This window comes from Eucalyptus grandis, chromosome 9 (genome assembly GCF_016545825.1).
Source record: "Eucalyptus grandis isolate ANBG69807.140 chromosome 9, ASM1654582v1, whole genome shotgun sequence".
NCBI lineage: Eukaryota > Viridiplantae > Streptophyta > Magnoliopsida > Myrtales > Myrtaceae > Eucalyptus > Eucalyptus grandis.
In genome coordinates, this window is record NC_052620.1 from 7,114,965 (window position 1) to 7,123,563 (window position 8,599).

General features: G+C 35.5%; 1 pseudogene; it reads left to right on the forward strand.

Annotated features, from left to right (window-relative positions):
• Positions 1-2,167: 2,167 nt before the first annotated feature.
• LOC120288373 lies at positions 2,168-4,815 on the forward strand (annotated as a pseudogene).
• The last annotated feature ends 3,784 nt before the right edge of the window (positions 4,816-8,599 follow it).

Here is an 8,599-nt window from a genome sequence, read left to right on the forward strand (position 1 = left end):
TTGGATATCGAACTCCTGAAAAGGTGTAGCCAGGTAACGTTGCTAATTATTTTATTCTTAGAATATTTGGTTGCCCATGTTATATTTGAGCTAATGATGGTAAGCTTGACAGAAGGGTAAGAAAGTGCATATTCCTAGGCTATGCATGAGGTGAGAGGGGTTATCAATTGTAGTGCCATTGTTAAATTCACCTATTATCAGCAAAGAAGTTATGTTTGACGAGTCTCCAGTATTTCTAGCTATGAGTGATTATAGCAGTATTCAAACAGATATGAACGGTGTTTAGCTTGAGGTGGAGTTGCGACCAGAAACTCCTGAGGTAGTGAGTACGAGTACTAGGAAAGTAATCGACTCAGATGGTGCTTGTAGCGAGGTGGAGTCTATAGACCCAATGGTTGCCATAACTGCTTAAATTAACAAGGTACGTATTTGATCTCCTAACAGATATAGATGCAACAATGGTTTTGCTTTATCTGTAGTTAAGGAGATTGCGTCGGAAAATCCTTATGGAGCAGTTAAAGGTGCATGTGGAGTTGGTATTCTGATGAGGTCCTCGGTTATTGTGAAGTTCAAGCGAAGCTTGGACTTGGATAATTTCTATGGCGGTTGAGCCCATTGAGGGCTATGGGAAAGTAGCGACGAAGTTTTAATTTTTTGCAAAGTGATTGCGACTTGGCTCAAATGTCGAGTCAAGGTGGAGATTGTTAAAATATGTCCCGAGTTTGAGCCCAATGTGAAATTTCGAATATTCTGAATTGGATATATTGCGGATGTTCAAAATCGAGCAAAGAAGATCCAAAGATCAACTTCCCAAAATTTTGAATCTGCATTGGAGAATTTGACCGCTAAAATAGAAAACTCCAACTTTGACTTGGACTTGGATTTTTGTTTGAAATATACAAAATCCTATGAGAAATCGGCAAAAGAATAAGGGTCTCACTTATAGTATATAGACTTACGGCCGTGGGTGGTAGAAGGTTGATCATAAAGAATTGGTCTTGAAGCGCCGCCTCGTCGTCGAGTTTGGGAGGGATTTTCTTTATTGTTCTTGTCCGTGAATTACATCCAAGAAGATTTAGTGTTTAAGCTAATTAAATCTTGTGGTAAGATTTGTGTGTAATTCCTTCGTGAGATTGAGAGATTATTTCTTGAGGAATTTCGAGGCTAAACACTGCATGCGTTATTAGGTGTAATTTGGGTTTGGGAAACACTGAGAGAATGTTTGAGTGACTCGAGTGTGTAATTTCTTTGTATTGCTTGATCTATGGTGAAATTCGTCACTGCTCTCCCCGTGAACATAGGTCTTTACGACCGAACCACGTAAATCTAGTGTTCGATTTATTTTATTATTCTGTCTATATTATTGTTTGATCGCTCGTTCACAACACATTGTGTGTTCATTATCATATTGGAGTAAATGACAAACTAAGCAATTACATATACTCTTGATGGAGAAAGGATTTCAAGCGTTCATAACTTTCGAACTCTATATCTAACGTTGTCAATTTTGACAATCTAAATAAATGGTAGGATCCTTTATTTGATTATGCTATCTAGATCATACACAAAAGTTCAAAATCCACAGAGCATCTTAAATTTCTTTTGCAAGTGTCGGAGGAACCAAATAAAAAAATTCAGATTGCGGACCTCAAGCACGCATTTTAATTTTGTTTTTTCATCTTCTAAATTTAATAGATTTATATAATGACATTAATGATTTTTTTAGCAAGTAATAATATTTTCTAATTGTAATTATTTATATTTCGAATTGTTTCTTTCATCATATTCAAGAAAATTGATTGTGTGGACTGGCTTATAATTTCGTCTCTTAGTCTGGCCTTGCAATAAAGGAAAAAAAGAAAAGAGTAACAGATGAGTCCGGCTGAGAAAGTCAACCGATTTCCTCAAAATCCTTTTGGGGTCCACGCTTCAAACCACGCTTCAAACGGAGTGACCGTCAGCGGAGCTATAGGAAAATTACTACGAATATACAATTCGTAGGTCAGGCAACGTTATAATGACAATGGTTGACAATTAGTGACATCGGCCAGAAAATTTGTCGTTACCCAGCAAGGGATCTTGTCCATTTTTAGGCACAGATCCCGTCTCCTACTCGTATTTATACCTACATATCAAAGTAAAAAAACCCATCACCCTCTTCCCCTCCACTTCGTTCCAAGGAACCACCTCCAATGGCTTGGATGTGGATTGCACTCACCTTCGCTTTACTTGCTCATCTCTTGTTTCGATCTTTGCTGTGGAAAACACAGAGCAAGAAGAAGGAATTGCCTCCTGGCCCAAGAGGGTTTCCGATTCTTGGAAACCTCCCTTCGTTAGGAAAGAACCCTCACCATGATCTTCGCAAATTAGCTCAAAAGTATGGACCCATCATGTACTTGCGTTTAGGGTTCATGCCCACGATCATCGTCTCATCGCCCGAAGCAGCGGAGCTAGTCCTCAAGACCCATGATCTTGTTTTCGCAAGCCGACCGCCACAAGAAGCCATGAAGCACATGCTCTACGAACAAAGGAACTTGTCCTTTTCACCCTATGGTCCGTCCTGGAGGAACGTGCGAAAGATGTGCACTTTGGAGCTTCTTAGCAACGCCAAGGTCAAATCCTTTGAGTCCATCCGAAGGGAAGAGGTCGGCTTGTTGGTGCGTTTTCTCAGAGACGCATCTGTTGACCGCGCCACTATCAATCTGAGTGGAAAGATCTCATCGCTGAGCACCGACATGAATTGCCGAATGATTTTCGGGAAGAAGTACCTGGATGAGGAGTTCGACCAGAGAGGGTTCAAGGCTTGGATTCAAGAAGGGATGATATTGACCGCGACGCTTAACATTGGAGACTATATTCCATGCTTTGCTCCGCTTGATCTTCAAGGGTTGACCCGGCGCATGAAAGCTGTGAGCAAAGTGTTTGATACCTTCTTGGAGAAGATCATTGACGAGCACTTGGAGTACGAGAAAGAGCAACGGCAGAGCAAAGACTTCGTTGACATCATGCTGGGTTTCATGGGATCTAATGAAGGCGAGTACCATATGGACAGGCCCCATATCAAAGCCATAATGCTGGTAATTCATCGTTGTGTTCATTTTCTTTTCTGATGACGAGGTACCCCAGATTATTTCGACACATGAATACCACCACCATGCATGATAGTCCCCATCCCACACGAATTGAGGAATTACTACAGACAAATAGAATTTATCCTAGTTCAACTTATAATCCTCCTGACCTTGCCTTGCTATGTGGAAAGTTAATTAAAGTGTGGACATGTTACCAAAAAAAAAAAAAAAAAAAAATTGAGCCCTTTTGTTTTTTCCCCTTTCCCGCACTATTTTTGTTTTTTTAGTAGCTTTTCAAAGTTTGTGGGACACATGATCTTATAATAAGATTCTTATGAATGCGGTCCCTATCTTAACTCATTTTTGGGAGACGTATCGCGATCCAGCCAATAAAGGGAGATGAAAGCACCGTTTTTAGGCGAAAGATCATTATTCTTTTTTCTTTATTTTTGGGAGAAAGATCATTATTCTAGATACTTGATTTTTGAGATGGATGAACGGTTTAGTGACTTAATGCTTTACAGCTTTTTACGGCTGTCTTTACATAGTTTATGCAAACAATCAATAGATATAATATATATATATATATATATATATATATTTTAATAGCCTTATGAAGCTTAGCGATTGATCCACCAGTCAATCAAGTAAATGAGAACGGTCAAAACAAAAAAAACAAAAAAGTCAAGTCGATGACACAGTTGGACATCTAGAAGTCTCACATTCGCCAACACTATTCTCTTTGTTAAATCAATGCTTCGAAAGACACGCATGGTTTGTCTCCCAACGCAAGTTGAGTATATGTCGTTTTGTCAAGAAGGAAAGTATAAAAATCCAGAACAGACATGTTCGACACCACTTCTGAATTATTGGTTACACGTGGTTGATGAGATGTTGATTGATAGAGAATTCCCTTTAACTTATGAGAAGATGACTTGTGAATCATTCTCTTTTCAACTAATTCAGCACCCACTTAATTTAATATATTTAGGACATGATGGGGGCCTCCATAGACACTTCGGCTACAGTAATAGAGTGGGCAATTTCCGAGCTCATAAGACATCCACAAGTGATGAAGAAACTTCAGCATGAACTAAAGAAAGTTGTGGGCATGAACAGAATCGTGGAGGAATCAGACATAGAGAGCTTGGACTACCTAGACATGGTCGTTAAAGAGACCCTCCGGCTACATCCGCCCGTCCCGTTACTTCTTCCACACGAGTCAATCGAGGACTGCACGGTCGGTGGCTTCCACATCCCACGCAAGGCAGGGTCATTGTGAATGCATGGGCAATCGGAAGAGATCCACACGTTTGGGGCGACCCCGAAAAGTTCATCCCAGAGAGGTTTGAAGGGACAAGCATTGATGTTCGGGGACATGACTTTCAACTTGTGCCATTTGGGTCTGGTCGTAGAGGATGTCCCGGGATGCAACTAGGTCTAATTGTGATCCGGCTGGTGTTGGCGCAACTTGCGCATTGCTTTGATTGGGAGCTTCCAGACAATATGTCACCGTCCGAACTCGACATGAGTGAAGAGTTCGGTCTTACGCTCCCTCGAGCCAAACATCTAGTGGCCATACCTTCGTTTCGCCTAAAAACTGATGATTAGGGACCATTCCCAATCAACCTATCTTATGAGCAGGTAAAGAAAGAATTTAAGCGGATTGTGCCAATAAGAGATGATATGAACTTGTCGTTCTTGTATGGTTCACTTTTTCATATTCACGTGAAGAATGAGTTGATGATTTTTGTGCACGTTTTAATGGTCAAAACATAAAATAGGGCACACAGCATTTATGTAGCATTTATGTTAAAAAATGAGCCAATGACTCATCATGTTAACAAAAATTCGGACCAACAATTTGGAATTTTTTAACATTAGAAGCGGAATTCATAACTAGGCTCTACAAATTAAAAATAAGGAAAAGTACCCTAAAAAAGTTATAAATCTATTGCATTTGTATCAATTTATTTCTAAATATTTCAATCCCAATTTAGTTATATACATTTTCACGTTTTACCAATTGAATCCATCGACTACTTTAACATGGAAATTACTGACATGAATACTAGCCATTTTACGTTACACAATCAACACCGATATGGATATTTTGTAAAAATAATTTTTATTTTAAAAAATAATAATTTTTTTTATAAATTTACTCTTTTCTTTTTCATTTTCTTCCTTTTTTCTTCTCTTTTCCTTTTTTTTTTTTATTATGGCCATCTCATAACCTTTGCAGAGGGTCAACTACTTATGGTTTAGCCAATGGATTACTAAGCCTACACTTTGCTCTAATTCTCCCAAGCCCACACCAATTTGAAACTTGATTCAAGTTCTTAACATGTAAATCAATTTCAATTAGGAATTACAACTAATCTATTTTTTGTGAGTTAATTAAAAGACCAAGTAAAATATGAGAGAATACTTTACTTCTACGAGCCGAAGATTATAGACGCGGGAACTTGATTTCACTAGATTTATTTAATGCCCATTCGATACATTTTCTCTTTTGTTTTGTAAAAAATATTTGTTAGACAACTTGAATTGATTTTAACCTAGCCACTAACATGCAAAGGATGATTATGCTTATGCGCAACTAATGAAATTAACACTCAATAACCAAAGTAAATAAATTAAATGATAGAAAAAAAGAGTCAAACACACCAAAGCAATCAATAATTTTTGGAGTTTTCTTTTATCTTAAAATAAAAACATATATGCAATGCAAATAACTAGAGTCCTAATTATGACCTAATCCAATTAACATAACATTATCCTACATAACATGCAAATTTAATTAAATGAATTTAAACATGCAATCACTAAATGAAATGCAAATAGATTATGACGTGGATGATGACATGGCATATATGTTGTGGCATTACATGGCACATATGAATGACATGGCATATGACATAGCAACATGATGTAGAATCTATTCATCTAATCCTATATGACATGTACATTATATTTTTGATATTTTTATTAAAATTCAAAATAAAATAAATTTTAAAAAACCCTAAAATGAAGGTTGTTCTATCCAAACTAGGAAATAATTTAGATTAAATCATATTCCAACTAGGAAACCTATTCGAAATTTCTAAAATCTATCTAAATATGCAATCTAATCTAAAACCTACCATAACCTATTAATGGATCTTATTTAGAATCTACTCTAATCCATTCTAAAATTTATTCTAATTTATATGCAATCTTTTTGTATTTTTAGATAAGGAAAACAACCACTGAGGTTTGCCCTCAATGGCCACCCTTCCTACATAAGAAGGGAGAAGTGGGGGGTTCGAATCCCCAGCTTTTTAGAAGTTAGAATGGGACAATTTAACTTTAGATGTGAGATTCAACTCCCGTGTCTTACAAAGAGTCATAACAAAAGTTTAGGAGTAAGAATTAGAGTAGGAGTAGAATAAGACGGATAAAAAAAAGATAAGAAAAACAATTAAAAAGATCAGCACTCATTCATATAAGATAAGCTAAAAAATAGCAATAAATATTAATTCAATCCAAATTTGGGAGAAATAAAATCGACAACTTGATTTTAGGGCTTAAATATCAAATTTACCAATTTTCCATGCAATACATAATCAATATGCATGGCTTAGAGATTAAATTACCAATTATATGCATATTGCAAAGTAGGAAGATTATCCTAATTGGGATAAGCCTATCACTCAATTATGCATGTTAGATTTTGATAAGCACAGATTAGCTAAAATATTCAAATTGAATCGGTATCAAATAATCACCTAAATTTGGATATATCGTTTCCAAATTGGACAACAGCTAGCAACGGTTCTCGGTGGTGCCTCACGGTGAATGGATCATGGCTAGCTAGTGGTGGTGCTTGTTGAAAGTTTGTTTATAAGACAAAGTGTGCTTTTCCTTATCCCACATGGGAAAGTTGGGAGAAGATAAGCTAATTAATAAGTGTAAGCCTTCTCTAGTGTGTTAAAAAAAAAGGTTGGGGTGTGGGCTAGACCCCACAATATTTGTATGCAGTTTAATTAGCACTAACCTCTTCATTTTTATCCTCTTTATTTTTTTTTCATACAGTTATCTTATTAACCTTTATTAGTTCAATGTTTCTTTTATTAAGTCTATTTGGAAATTATGAAAATTCGGAATTTAATTTATTAAAAAATATTATTTATTATTATTTTTATTGTTCTGAATTTTTTATATATGTGTCTTTACAAGACAACTTTTGAAAATTATACTCGTTCAATTTGCAATCTTTCCCAAAGAGTTACGTTTGTTGATTTTGCAATTTTTTTTTTTTTAAGATACCTTTGTTTACTTTGTAACCTTTCGCGAAAAATTATCTATGTTCTTCAAAACCAATTATATATATATATATATACATATATATATATATATATATGTATATATATATGTATATATATGTATATATATATGTATATATATGTATATATATGTATATATATATGTATATATATATGTATATATATGTATATATATATGTATGTATGTATGTATGTATGTATGTATGTATGTATGTACATCAATTTTTGGAAGAACGAGTATGAAATAATTTTCAAGTCTTTTTTCAAAACTAAAACTATATTTTCAATTGTTTCCTAGAGAGACCCTAAAGATATACTAGAATTGATATTTAATATTCTCAATTGAGACTTTGTTGTATCTTGAAAGATATTTGCATGTATGTATGTATGTAAGTACATCAATTTTTGGAAGAACGTGTATGAAATAATTTTTAAGTCTTTTTTTCAAAACTAAAACTATATTTTCAATTGTTTCCTAGAGAGACCCTAAAGATATACTAGAATTGATATTTAATATTCTCAATTGAGACTTTGTTGTATCTTGAAAGATATTTGCCAGTTACCATTAGCAACATTGTGGGGCAAATAAATTCTTAAATAAAGTGATATCACGCCTTAAAGTACAACTTGATTACTCTATTGACTCAAAGCCATATGGAGTTGGAGACAATCAAAGTCATGAATCAAGACATGGTCAAATTGGACCGGTTCGATGGAAACAACTTTGCTAGCTAGAGGAATAAGATGATATCTCTACTCACTACCCTAAAGATATCCTACATACTGGATCCTAACTTGGTGCCTATAGAAGATCTAAAGCCTACTACTGAGGGAGAACAACCAACTATGGAAGCCATTGAGAGGGTTAACAAAGAGAAGAAGAAACATGCAGAGGACAAATTGCTTAGTTGTGGACACATTCTGAATACATTGTCCGATCGATTGTACGATTTATTGACTAAAATGAAGTCAGCGAGCAAAATTTGGAACGCACTAGAATTCAAGTATAAAGCGGAGGAGCGAGGTACCAATAAATATCTAATCACAAAGTATTTTGATTTCAAGTTTATTGATACCAAACCCTTGTTGGAACAAGTCCATAAGTTGCAAGTGCTAGTGAATAAAATTTGTGTTCTCAAGATTCATATTCCAAAAGCTTTTCAAGTTGGAGCAATTATTGCAAAATTGCCTCCAAGTTGG